We start from the raw sequence: 14,766 nt of genomic DNA on the forward strand, positions 1-14,766 counted from the left end.
AAATGGATGTAGGCAGGCAAAAGAGCTTACCGTGAGTAGACTTAAAACTCTCGTGCAGGCTGGTAAAATAATTAATGTGATAACGGGTCACGGCCCTTTTAACTAGCCTCTAATTAAAATAGGTGTCACCAATAGTCCCCAGTGCAGGGTTTGCATAAACGCAGAAGAGTCGGCCGTACATCATTCTATAATTTGCAAGTTGGCTACATAAAGGGTCAAACGCCTGGGGTCATCAAGTCACATCAGATTGATAAACTACCTTGAAAAGGTCGGACATTCGCCTACGCCACCACGCAAAATAGGCACACTGTGCTAGTGGAGTTGCGGAAGGTACCAATGATTTAAATAAAAAAAAGTGTGTGCGTGTAATCTTTACCCGTGATTGAAGTAAAACTTAATAATAAACCTTAGGAATAATTAACAGACGCATTAATATATTACATTAAATTTACATTAAATAAAGCCGTGTTACCAACTAAGCACTCACGTATTACTGAAGAGCTAGGAGCATTGTTACATCTTTTGCTATTTTTTTTCTCGGAATAGCTTACTATAACTTCTTCTTTTGAGCAAAGTTGGGATTCTCTCTACTTAAAATAAAAAAAATCCTTTATTAATATATAATATAATTAATGTTATTTTGTCAAGTGAGGTTTTATATATTTTACAAAGAATGATATTATGTTATATTTTGATATTATTATTCATCAGAATATAAAAACTTACACTTATTACAGGTCAGGTCATTGTCAGGTTCTTGATTTTCTCTTTTATTCTTATTAATTATTGATGAAAGAGTAAAATGTTCCTGGGATTCCGCCATTTTATTTGACTGATTATTATTTTCATTATTCTACTTATAAATCATTTCATTGTCCATTCGCACATTTTGAAATTTTAAATCATTTATAAAATAATTGATAATAAGAAATTGAAGGTTATATTTTTATTAGCACATATAGATGAATTCGTTGTTATTGAATATTAACAAATATGGCTGTATGCGCTCGAACCCTTTGCCTATCCTAATAATGAAAACGAAAAACAAAAACCAAGAACAAATTAATGAATGTGAAAATTTCTGAAAACTTATATATTTCTAATTCTAAGAATCTAATTCCGGAGGACGCTTCATACCAGGTGCAACTAACCAGAATTGAGAATATGCTGTCCCCTCTCACTTCACTCCCAGAACATGTCGAAAAATTACGCAATGAAATGTACGAACTAACCTCTAAGATAAATACGAGTGTAATTGAAGATATTAACACGAGGCTGGCAGATATTGATACAAAACTCTCTGTTGTTGAATCTCTAAGTCAAGAACTCGACCGGGTTAAGTCACAGATTCTCAACGTCGAGAATAGATTAAAAAGTTATGATACTGAACTTGCGAAGAAAGATGCTGCTATCTCTAATCTTCAAAAAAATATTGCTGCATTTGATTTAGAAAACAAACGCGAGCAGCAAAAATCCCGCCCGGCATACCGGAGAAATCGAAAGAAAATTTGGTTGAATTACTTCTTCTCTTAGCTACGGCTATTGGTTCCGACCTTAGAAGAGACGACATTGAATTTATAACAAGAGTTCACTCAATTCGTCAGAAACAAGGACACCCAAGGAAAATTGTGGCTAAACTTAAGGATAAGAGAGGTAAAGATTAACTCCTAGCTAACTTCAAAAAGCATAATAAACAAAAAGGGATAACCTCACGTGATCTTGGCTTTGATGACAATTCCATGAAAATCTTCATCAACGAAACACCTCACAGTTGCTAATAAGATGCTCCTTAATAAGTGCAAACTAAGAGCTAAGGAACGTAATATCAAATTTGTTTGGGTGAAGAACTGCGTAATTTATTTACGTCGCAATGAAAAATGTCCACCCAAGGCGATCAGGTCAGAAGAGGAATTGAACGATTTTTTAGACACTTCGCAGGTTTAATGCTCAGTTACCATTTTTTATTATTAGAGTTCATTGTACCAGAAATACGTATATTCATCACACACACACATATTCATCACACACACTTTTACCACTCAAAAAAAATCAAACTAATTATATTCATTCACACTTACACATTATTATTAATCTTAAGAAACAAAAACTTAAATTGTTTAAAACCTCTGACACTCAGTACTCACATCACTGCCGTACAATTTTTAGTAAATGATTTTATATCTACCCTCTTATCTGTTATTGTTTTTAGCCATGTTATGCATTTAATAAGTTATCAATTGCTTTTTATTGCAACAAATTTTTATATTAGAAATTATGTAATTGTATTTACATTATATTGCGTAATAGTGTTCTTTTTGACATTTCCTTATATTTTAAATATTTTTACTTCATAATAATTAGGTTTCTTTATGATGGATTTAAATAATCTCAAAATTTATTATCAAAATACTCGCGGGTTACGCACGAAATTACACTCACTTTATAATAATATAGAAACAAGCAATTATGATATAATAATTTTAACAGAAAGTTGGCTATGTGATGGAATTTTAAACACGGAAATATGTGACAGTCGTTATGATGTATTCAGATTTGACAGGAAACACAAGAGAAGGGGCGGGGGCGTTTTGATATGTATTAAGAAATTACTTGCTGCGTTTATTTCACATGACTCAAACTGCGAGCAAGTAGAATGTATATGGCTAACTATTCCGAAGGGTATATATTTAAGCAATCGCTCGCTACGTAGTGACAAGGATTTACATATTATAGCGGCATACATCCCCCCTAACTCGGATGCGAATAATTTATTACGTAACTTTAATAAGACCCTAATATCATTTTACGATAAACATTCGAATGATAATTTTCTCATAATAGGAGATTTTAATTTTTCTTTCATTTCATGGTATGGTAATGATAATAGTTACAGCATTACAAAATACTGTAACTCAGAATTATTAGAATCGGCATTGAGTTTACTAAATACTTACAATCTGATGGGATTAAAACAATATAATTTCAACAAAAATAGCTGTGGTAACATTCTTGATCTTGTCTTATCAAATATTTACTTACAGTGTAACATATGTAGCGATTCACTTGTAAATATTGACCACTTTCATAGTCCCCTGGTTATCGTCGTAAAAGACCTTTTTATGAAAGCCCTACAACCACATTTTTGCGTGATAAAGAAATTTTTTAAGGGTGACTATGAGACGATAAATTTAAAATTAAAAAATACAAACTGGTCCGACATCCTAAATGGCTCCGTTGAAGAGGCCGTGGATAATTTTTACAGAATTATTCATTCGCTCATAGAATCTCATATACCTGTTATAAAAATCTCCTCACGTCATCAATACCCGAAATGGTATACTCCAGCTCTAATTAATTCAATAAAAGAGAAGTACAAAGTTCACACTAGGTGGAAAAAGTTTAAAAATCCAGGAGACTATGCCATGTTCTCCTTGCTGAGAGCCCGAGTAAAGAGGTTGCAAATCGAATCATATACAAAATATATGAATCGTTGTCAGAGTAATATCAAAACTTCGCCTAAAGAATTCTGGAAATTTATTAAAAATAAACGCACTGATTCTGGTATTCCTCACAACATGTACTACGGAAGTAGTTTACTTACGAATGGACATGATATCTGCAATTCATTTAATGAATACTTTCAAAGTGTATTCCAACCTAGTGACCTAAATGATGAGACCCTGAACGAGGAATCAAATATTTCCGAAAATCTTCACACAATTGAGATCGATGAAAGAATACTTAGGAGGTTGTTTAGTAAATTGGATATCCGAAAGGGCGCCGGTACTGACGGTATACCAGCTATTTTTATAAAGAAATGTGAATCGGGCCTATTACCTCCGCTACTAACACTCTTTAAGCGCTCCATTAATGAAGGGACCTTCCCTAGATGTTGGAAGGAAGCCCGAATAGTACCAATACATAAAAAGGAATCAAAAACAAATATTAGTAACTATAGAGGTATCTCCATTTTGAATATATTTGGTAAAATGTTAGAAAAAATTGTATATGATCATATTTATAGAAATTGCCTACAATGCATCCCTATCAACCAACACGGTTTTATTAAATCTCGTAGTGTCCTTACTAACTTGCTTGAGTTCACTCATACCGTTAAGTGCGACATGAATGATAGATCACAAATAGATGTAATATACACAGATTTTGAAAAGGCTTTTGATAGAGTCAACCACAGTATACTATTAAAGAAGCTTTACGCAGTTGGAATCAGAGGGAACCTTCTTAGATGGACAGAATCGTATATAAGAAATCGCTGTCAGGCCGTCGTCCTCGGTGGTTTTAGATCAGACTTTGTTGAGGTGACTTCTGTTGTACCTCAGGGATCGCATCTGGGTCCTTTGTTATACAATATATATTTATATGACATCAGTAATTGTTTTGCTAGTTCAAACTTCTTGCTGTATGCTGACGACAAAAAGATTTATAAAAAGATTTCACAAATAGACGATTGCTTTATGTTACAAGATGACTTAAACAGACTGTCACAATATTATAAAATAAATAAAATAACAGTTAATATTGCTAAATGTCAAATTATTACATTTTCACGAAAGCATAATAACATAAAATTTGATTATACTTTAAATAACGAAATTATTCCAAAAATTACTCAAATAAGGGATTTAGGTGTGATCCATGATAGCAAACTAACCCATAATAACCACATCGAAATAATAACACAGAAGGCTTATAAAAATCTAGGGTTTATTCTTCGCACTTGCGAACCTTTCAATGACATCTTGTGCCTAAAAGTGCTATATTATGCTTACGTGCGAAGCATCCTTGAATTCGCAAGTCCTATCTGGAGGCCTACATATCAATGTTATATTGACCGCCTTGAAAAAATACAAAAGATATTTATAAAAAAATTGAATTTTAAATCTCAATTCATTCCTATAGACTACAAAGAAGCCTGTAATTATCATAAAATCGATACCTTGGAAGATAGAAGAGATGTAATTGATATGTTACTCCTTTATGATATATTACATAATAAATTTGACTGTCCAGATATCTTAAATAAAATATCATTCCAGGTACCAACATTACGTACTAGGCATACTAATTTATTTAACATTCCCTTTGCCTCTACTAAGTATCTTAAATATTCACCTCTATTTCGAATTCCTGACATATATAATAAGAAATTTTCTTCCGTCGACTTTTTCAACTTATCACGTCTGAGGTTCAAAAAACTGATATTAAACTGTTTAAATTGCAGGAGTTAATCATCAGTATATTCAGGATAAATTATTAGTCTCACATCGTAATTTAAACATTATATTCGAACACTCACATTCACTCACACCACTCACATTCACTCACACCAATCACATTCACTCACACCAATCACATTCACTCACATTCACTCACACTACTCACACCACACAACCTACTCACCGTTTCAGTTACTCAATATGGATACGATTCCTTCTTTTCTTTCTATGTAATTTTTTTCTTGTAAGTTTTTCTAGTATTTTTCGTTTTTGTCTTAAACTACTTTGTCACATACTTATTGTACTGTTAATAGTATTCCTTTTAATTGGCGTATCTATTCTGTATAATTTTTAATATACTCTTTTCATTTTGTTAGCTGTAAGGAATCATAAATAAATAAATAAATAAATAAATTATTTACTGCAATAGTAATAATAAATGAACAATAAGAACACTTGAGATTTTTAAAAAATATTAGTGAGCAGTCACGGACTACTAAAAAAAGGACTTTATGCTAGTGTGTGTGCGGTTACGGGGTATATCAGATACACAATTTTTTCTCCCTTAAAGAATCATATATACACAAATCGCGAAAAAACGCACGACGGCATTATTAAAATATTTTATTGCGACGCAAACTGATCTGTCACAGACGATGGCAATTCTCATAATGGCGATCGATCGGCTTGTATTAGTGTAAGTGTATGCGTGGGGCTATATATTTACACGTTTGCCGGCTTGTTTTGGTGCCTCACTGTTATGTAAGGTGACACGGAGTCCTTCTTATTTTACTCATCCGTGTGGGCAATTTGATATAATTTTCAGATGTAGAGCAATTATAATTGTCGAATGTGTTAATGCACATAATTCCATCAATGCTATGTTGTGGTCAAGGCTTGTATAGTAATTTTCTCTAATAATGAGCGGAAAATAAACTAAAGTTCTAAGTAAGTAAACTAGTAAGTTCATCACCCTCATTTTCATCACTCGAACCCCTTTTTGTCAAATACAATTACTTCATTAAGATCAATGATGCACAACGAAGAACAATAATTTTTGCTATGTCTTCATTTGTTATAAGCAGCTTTCTATTTGCAAGCCAGTTCGAAGTTGAAATAAAACTTCAGAGATGATTTATAAGTTACACGACAAATACGAGGTATAATTTAATTATGTTAACGGCCGTTTTCAATAACCTATCTATATTTAGTTTAACTAACTAGAGGTAGACAAATCTATCCTTTTACGCTTACTTGCATTCCAATTACCTATTGAGAGATAGCATTGGACTATAACTATATTGGACATGACTATGGATAGATAAGATCTTGTCATTAACCGGTGATAGCAATATATCCGTAACGGCCGTAAATGTTGTAATTGTAATTATCTTAGATTAAGGATTGGTCTCCGCGGCTCTCCTACTAGATACCGTACTACCTAAGAACGATTGCTTTTTTATTACGGCAATAATTAGATGCTTGTGTGCGTGGCATCTTGTAACATACGCCTCGTCTTTTTACAATAAAATTTATAAAATACAAAATACTTACTGATGATATGTGATCCCAGTGTCTTTCTTATTTCTTGTAGTATTATTTTTTCAAAGTTTTAATACTCCACCCGGTACTTTAGTTTCAACTATTAGAAAAGCTTAACAGAACATGTTGCAAGTCAACGTCACACATTGTTCGAGACTGGCTCGATTACTCCCATTTGGTCGAAGTATTAGTTTCCGCACTTTTGACTACGCCTGCGGTATCTAGTTGGAGCGCAGCGGACACCCATCCTTAATTTAAGGTAATTTATTTGTCCGCCAAACCACGATAGAAATGTATTTTTGAACAACTTTTGCCGGCTGTTTCTCGCATGTATTTGGCCAGAATAGAAATCTTAGATAATACTTTTATTATTAGGTCACACTTCTAGATAGACTATGACAACAGTGAAAACGTCGAAAAGACTTTAGAACTAAACCCTATTTTGAGCAATTCAGGCACACTGGCACACAAACAAAGTGTCATACAAACCTAGAGTGTAAGACGTACCTTGCCCACTAAAGTATTATTCCTGGCCTGTTTTTATCGGTCGGTAAGAGCCTCTATCTAGATGTATAAATCTAAGATCGAAAATTTGATTAATTTCGAAGTTCAAAAACACTATTTCATAACAATAGATATAATATGCACTAAAAAGTATAAAAATAATCTCACCTATAACTATGCATGTAGTTACAAACCTATCTTGGATGACACCGACTCCAAAAAATTACAATAATCGTAACTAGAATTAGATTAATTAATTAGATTGTATAAAAATACGCAATTTTTTTTTTACTTTTTTTTTGCATATTATATCTATTGTTTTGAAATAGTGTTTTCTAAGTCGGTTGTTTGTTTGTTAAAATATTTTTTGATTTTTAGTGAATTTGAAGTATACTAAGTAAAAATTTGTCTAAATATGTGTAGATGTACAACATTTTTCAATGATTCAATGAACGTAAGCGCTTTGCAGTTTGATTACAGACAGTAAGAATTTCTGCTACCGATCGCACCCTTACTGTCAGTCGTTAAGGAGTCTACGATATTATCTAGGATATTCGACTACGACAATTACTTGAGTACAAGTATGTTATGGTAGATGACTTAAATATCCGGATACCAAAAAAAAGATTCAGCCGAGTATCACCAAACTATCTTTGAAATATATCCTATCCAATAAAAAAAGAATCCTCGAAATCGGTTTGCGCGATATTGAGTTATTCGTAAATTTATCATCCACTTTGCTATACGTATGTATAGCAAATTTAAGACTTTTATGGTTAGTAGCCAAATTACAATGGGACCACACGGGAAGCACCAGCTTTCAAATAAAGAAAGAATTATAAAAGTCGGTTCACCCAGTCGAAAGTTTTGAGGAAAACAAAATACCGACGAATTGAGAACCTCCTCCTTTTTTGAAGTCGGTTAAAAATTATGCTCATATTTCTTAGCATTTTTGAGAAGAAATTATAATCGCTTTCAGTAATATTTATTGATTTTTATCTTATTGATTATTATTATTGATTTTTGATAATCTTAATATGAAGAACTGGTTTAGTTAAAAAGTGATTTCCCGGTATGCATTTAATATTTGTATGGTGAGTAAGAACTATTACAATTTAGAAAAAAAGTAAGTACAGATAACAATAGAAATGCAAATGCGTCATGCTAATAATACATTATTTCAAAGGTTCATTCAAGGTTTGGGGGAGTATTGCTGTCATCTCTGGTCTGGCGCACCCCAGTATCAGCTCGATCCATTTGACCGCGTGCAACGCAGATCAGCTCGAATTGCCGGCGACTCAGTGCTCTGTGAACGGCTGGATCACTTGGCGTTGCGTAGAGACGTCACTTCCTTGTGTGTCTTCTACCATATTTATCACGGGGAGTGTTCCGAAGAGCTGTTTTACCTGATTCCTGCCGCCGAATTCCACCTTCACACGACACGCGACAAATTAGGATATCATCCCCACATCTGGATGTGTGGCGGTCCTCCACAGTGCGGCTTTCAAGGAGCTTTCTTCCACGTACTACAAAGCTGTGGAATGAGCTTCCTTGTGCGGTGTTTCGGGTACGATACGACATGGGTACCTTCAAAAAAAGTGCATACACCTCCCTTAAAGGCCGGCAACGCTCCTGTGATTCCTCTGGTGTTGCAAGAGAATGTGATCGCTTAACACCAGTACGCTCATTTGTCCTCCTTTTCCATAAAATTTAGAAAAATGTTTGTTTTTAGATCTTCGAAGTTTATAAGTTTTTATTTTCTCGTTTATTTTAAGCGAACTGATTTATACCAACGAAACGTTTAGACGAATGTTGCTACTACTTACCAATGACGTTCTATACTGACTATAAAATAAAGTTAAATTAAAAAAATACTGACTTCAAACTAGATATCCCTCCTTCCGTAAATGTTAGTTTGTTTGTTACGCTTTCACACCTAAAACACTGAAATGATTTTGATGTAATTTAGTGCAGAGCTAAGGCAACTTAAAATTGACAAATAAATTTTCTCTTGGTACCAACTTAAATATAAAAATCACGACACCGTTTTTAAGATAACTTGGGAATTCACTTAGTAACACTTAATAATAATAATAATAATATAGCCTTTATTCAGATCCTTATATATCCATAGATAACTAACAATACTCAAACATAAAACATTAGAAACAAAATAACTTATTCTAGTATTTGTATTTTTTTTTATTTTTTGTGGATCTGTTTGCCAATCGGCAAAGGCCTCCTCCAACCGTTTCCATTCGTGTCTTTCTTGAGCCACTCTGTTCCAAGTTACTCCTGCCACTTCCCTGATATCGTCCTCCCATCTTTTCTGGGGTCTACCTCTTTTCCTTTTCCCTTCCCTGGGATACTATCTTGTCACTTTCTTACTCCATTTGTCATGTCCTCTTACCATGTGCCCAGCCCATCTCCATTTGAGTCTTCTAATTTTGGATTTGACATCGATGACTTTTGTTTTACTTCTGATGACGCGATTTTTTAGTCTGTCTGATCTTTTCACGTTCAGAATACTTCTCTCCATAGCATATTGGCAAGTTGCGAGTTTGGTAATAATTTCATGAGTTAAAGTCCATGATTGGCAGCCATACATCAGAACGGGTAAAATACAGGTGTTACACAATTTGCTCTTGATATTAATATAAAGTTTTTCGTCTTTCATAACCTCTCTCAAACTCCAATATCTTCTCCAGCTGTTCGTAATTCTTCTCTTTACTTCCTCGCGCATAGGTTCTTTTTGAGTTGTGAGCTGTCCCAGATATATGAATTCATCAGTATAGTTGATTTCAGTGTTTCCTAATTGTATCATGTATTTTTTCCCATTTGTCATCACTCTAGTTTTGTCTGGATTGAGTTTTAACCCTATTTTTTCACTTTCTCTTGCAAGTTCTTCTATCATAGTTTTCATATCTTCGGATGTTTTAGCGAATAGCACTATATCATCAGCGAATCTCAAATACGTCAATGATTCGCCATCTATATTGATCCCGAAATTTTGCCAATTGATTCGTCTGAAAATTGATTCTAAAACAGCTGAAAACATTTTTGGAGATAAAGGATCTCCCTGTCTAACGCCTTTTCCTACTTTGAATGGATGACTCTTCTTTTCTAGTTGTATTCTGGCTGTACTTTGACTGTATACGATTTTTATTAATCGTATGTATTTATGCTCAATCCCTTGTTCTGCTAATGCTTCCCATATATTTTTGTGTAGTAGGGAGTCAAATGCCTTACTGTTGTCGACGAATGCTATATAGTATGTAAGCTGGTATTCATTGTACTTCTCTAAAACTTGATGAACTACATGGATGTGGTCAATCACTGAGTAGTCCTTACGAAAACCAGCCTGCTCTATGGGTTGATTTTCGTCCAATGTCCTTTCAATACGCTTTAAAATGATCTTATCGAAGATTTTGTAAATATTTGACATTAGGCTGATAGGGCGATAGTTACCAATATCATGTTTATCTCCTTTTTTATAGAGCAGAATAATGTTAGACTCTGTCCATTGCTGAGGTATTATTTCAGTGTTTAAGATAGTGTTAAACATCTCTGTAACTTAAATTAAAACTTCCTTGTAATCTCTCAGGAATTCGTTGCTTATGCCATCAGGACCCGGTGTTTTATCTACTCTTTGGGTGACTATAGCTTTTTCGACTTCAGCTTGAAGAATGCTAGAAACGCTTGAAGTACCCACCAGAGTGTTTTCACATGTTGTTGGGTTGCTTTTGTACAATTTCTTGTAATAAGATGTTGCAATTCCCAATATGTCGGTTCGGCGATAATTCCATTTTCCAGTATCATCTTTCATTTTAACGATCCAATCATTTGAATTCTTCAATTCTTTGTATGCTTTTTTGACTCCACCCGTTTTACTTATATACGCTTCTATGATTTCCATTCTACATTTTTTCTTAACCTTCCTTATGCTATCTTTAATTTCTTTACTAATCTTCGTTAAATGTTTTCTTCTATCTTGTGTATCTTTGGCTTTGATTAAGTGATTTCTCTCTTCTAGCAGTCTTACGGTATCTTTTGTCAGCCATTTTCTTGGTTCATCTTTGGTATTTGCATTTAGTTGTATTTGGGTTTTTATTGTGTTTTCTATACAGTTGTATTTTTCTTGCGTACCCATCTCCTTTGCGTTAGATTGAAAGTCTATGAATTTCTCCCTTAGATTAATTGTTATTTGTTCTAACTGATATTTCCCGAGCTTTATATTTCCCGGGCCTCGTCTTGGTCTAGACTGTTTTGGTTGATTTGCTACCAGTTCTGTTCTAATTAATCTATGATTAGTGTTAAAGTTCAATTTGTTAATGACGGAGAAGTTAGTGAAGTAGCTATTTCTGTTAGTCATTATAAAATCAATTTGATTTTTTTTTACGATCAGGTGAGATCCAGGTCCACATGTTTTTATTGTTTTTCTTGAACAGAGTATTTAAGATGGTTAAATTGTTTTGTAGTGCAAAGTTAGTGATATGTTCTCCATTTCTACTTCTAGTTTTGTCACTGTACTGTATGGTCCTAGTACCTTTTCTTCTCCTGGGCGCCTATCTCCGATTTGACCATTACAGTCTCCCATTATTATGAGGTTTTTATGGCCATGCTCTTGGATTGCATTGTTTAGATCAAGGTAGAATGTGTTTATTGTTTCTGGATTAGATTGTTCGGTTGGAGAGTATATTTGTAGAATAGACCAAGGATTTTTATAACCAGGTAATTTTATATTCAGCATGGCAATACGTTCCGAAATACCTACAAATACCAACACGTAATTTGATATATGCTTTTTTACTATGAATCCAACCCCGTGAAGGCCCGGGGTCTCGCCTATATGGTAAAACAAGTGTAAGAAATGATATTTTCCCCCATTCTTCTCACTTCACTTAGGCTAATAATGTCCCATTTGATGTGTTTTAAAGCATACATTAGTTCTGTGAGATTTTCTTCATTTTTCAAGGTAAGTACATTGAGGGCTGCGATGTGTATTTTGTAATTATAATTTTTATTGTTATTTCTTATTGTTGGAGGGTTGTGGTCTCTATGCCCCACGAGGACGGCTTGGGGCAGTTTGATGAATTTTTGTTTTGTTGTTAGTTTTTTTGGTTGGTTTTGGTTTCCGTTTGCCGATTTTTAATTGTTATTGTTTTTTTATGTTAGATATAGTAGAAAGTGAGTTGGATCTCGACCTCATCATATCAAAGGCATTTGTCCTGTTTGACTTGATTGAGGAAGTAGTCTGTTGTTTTTTATAATCTTCATTATAAGCGGCGGGTGAAGCAGATAATTCTCTTTTTCTTTTCTCTTGGCCATGTATGTTCTGTTTCACTATTAGTTTGTCATACTTCAAATATGCTATATTGCCTCTTTTCCTCTCTTTAGCTAGCTCTGCTTGCAAAGTTTTCCTCTTTTCCAAAACTTCCTTTGAGTAATCTTCACTAATGTTAATTGACTTCAAGTTCTTTTTATTTTTAATTATTTCGTTCTTTTTCATGTTGCTTGTAAACTAACATAGTACCGGCCGCGGCTTGTTGTAATCTCTGTTCTTACTTCCTAAACGATAAATTTTGTTGACTTCGTAGTCTTCTATATTGATATTTAGATCATGTTTCAGGTTTTCCTTTATTTTTTGCAGTAATTCATAGGTTGACGTTTCTTTTTCTTCTAGGCCAAATACAATAATATTGTTTTTCTTCTCCGCTCTTTTCAGGAACTCTGTTTCTTTTTCTAGTTTTTCTACTTTTATTTTTAAGATTTTATTTTCTTCCACTAAAGGAATTAATTTCTCTTCCATTTTATCCATAATACTTTTTGTAACAGATTCCTTCAGTTCTGCTGTTTGGCTTTGCATCTCAATTTTAATTTTTTCAAATAATATTTGAAACTGATCTTCCATTGTATAGCTATGTAGTTGTGTTTGCGTATCTTAAAATGTAATAGTAAAGGTGGTAGAAAGATTGAAAGTTAATTTCGTAGTTGGTAACACTGATTACTAAACTAAACGCAGCACGGCGCGCGGTCGCGAGAAGCGAGCGGCGAGACGCGAGGCACGAACGAATGACTCACTGCGACGTTCTAGGCTCTAGCACTGTCACTGGTTTAAAACTTGTTATGGTTGTTTGCGTATCTTAAAATGTAATAGTAAAGGTGGTAGAAAGATTGAAAGTTAATTTCGTAGTTGGTAACACTGATTACTAAACTAACGGCAAGGTGTAAACGCAGCACGGCACGGTGTAAACGCAGCACGGCGCGCGGTCGCGAGAAGCGAGCGGCGAGACGCGAGGCACGAACGAATGACTCACTGCGACGTTCTAGGCTCTAGCACTGTCACTGGTTTAAAATTTGTTAACGTTGTCTTATAAAATTTTATATTTGTGATAAATTTTGTTTACGTTGAGTATATGAGTTGATTTTTCAAACACTGATAGAACTAACTATACACTTTATAGTAATGTTTAGATTTACACTTAATATCCACTTTGTACAGTATTCTTTATTTGTTATTTGCGGAGCAAAATAAAACACGTCTTCACTTTACTACAATCGGCAAGAATAGTAACACTTATGATAACAAAAAGAAATGCCTGATTTTAGGATTTGTTAAAAACATAGCTGTGCCCTTGCAGGGCGTCACATACCCATTAATATACCTACCACCCTATTGTAAAATGTGACATGCAATGAAATATTTTGATTTGATTTGATTAATCAGATACTTTGACAGAATTTCACACAGAGAGTTTTGTACAATTCAATGTAATACTTGGGCGCGGAGAACGACGCAACGACATTTTGGTTTCATCTCATGTCAAAGATACGTAAAGTACTGGGACTGTTGTTTCAACTGCCGGAACAGCAAATTGTCTTCCATATTTGTGCCGTATGGTGTCAAGACCCTTGGTCCGTGGGGCCAGAGGCACGGAGAATGTACAAAGTGCGCTTTAATAGGGCTACTGGAAACACATGCACTGGCAGCTATTTCAGCCAGCGGATAAACCTAGCTATCCATCGCGGAAATACTGCCAGTATTGTTGGTAATTCCCCGTAGTGAGAGTTTTAATTTAATGTTATCATAGTATTGTAAATATACACTGGCCTGCAAAAGTAAGTATCACACTTTTCAAATTAAATTTTTTTCTTAACTATAGAAGATTAAAAACCTTTTTTTGCAAATTTTATAGGCTTTAATTCTCAGAAACTAAAATTATACATTAGTAACATTTTTAACTTAAAAAAGATAAAACAATGAAAATAGACATTTTTAGTTTAGTGTAAAAAAATTCAACTAAAATGTATTACATGTTATTTAATTTTTAATAACTGGTATTGCCTCCTCGAGCTCTGATTACAGCTTCGAGCCGGTTTGGCATACTGAACACTAGGTTTCGGAGCTGATGTTAGGGAATATTCTCCCATTCTTCTACCAGGGCCTGCTTTAGTGCCCTGAGGGTAGTAGGTGGTGGTCTGC

This window comes from Leptidea sinapis, chromosome 24, assembly GCF_905404315.1.
Source record: "Leptidea sinapis chromosome 24, ilLepSina1.1, whole genome shotgun sequence".
In the NCBI taxonomy this organism is placed as follows: domain Eukaryota; kingdom Metazoa; phylum Arthropoda; class Insecta; order Lepidoptera; family Pieridae; genus Leptidea; species Leptidea sinapis.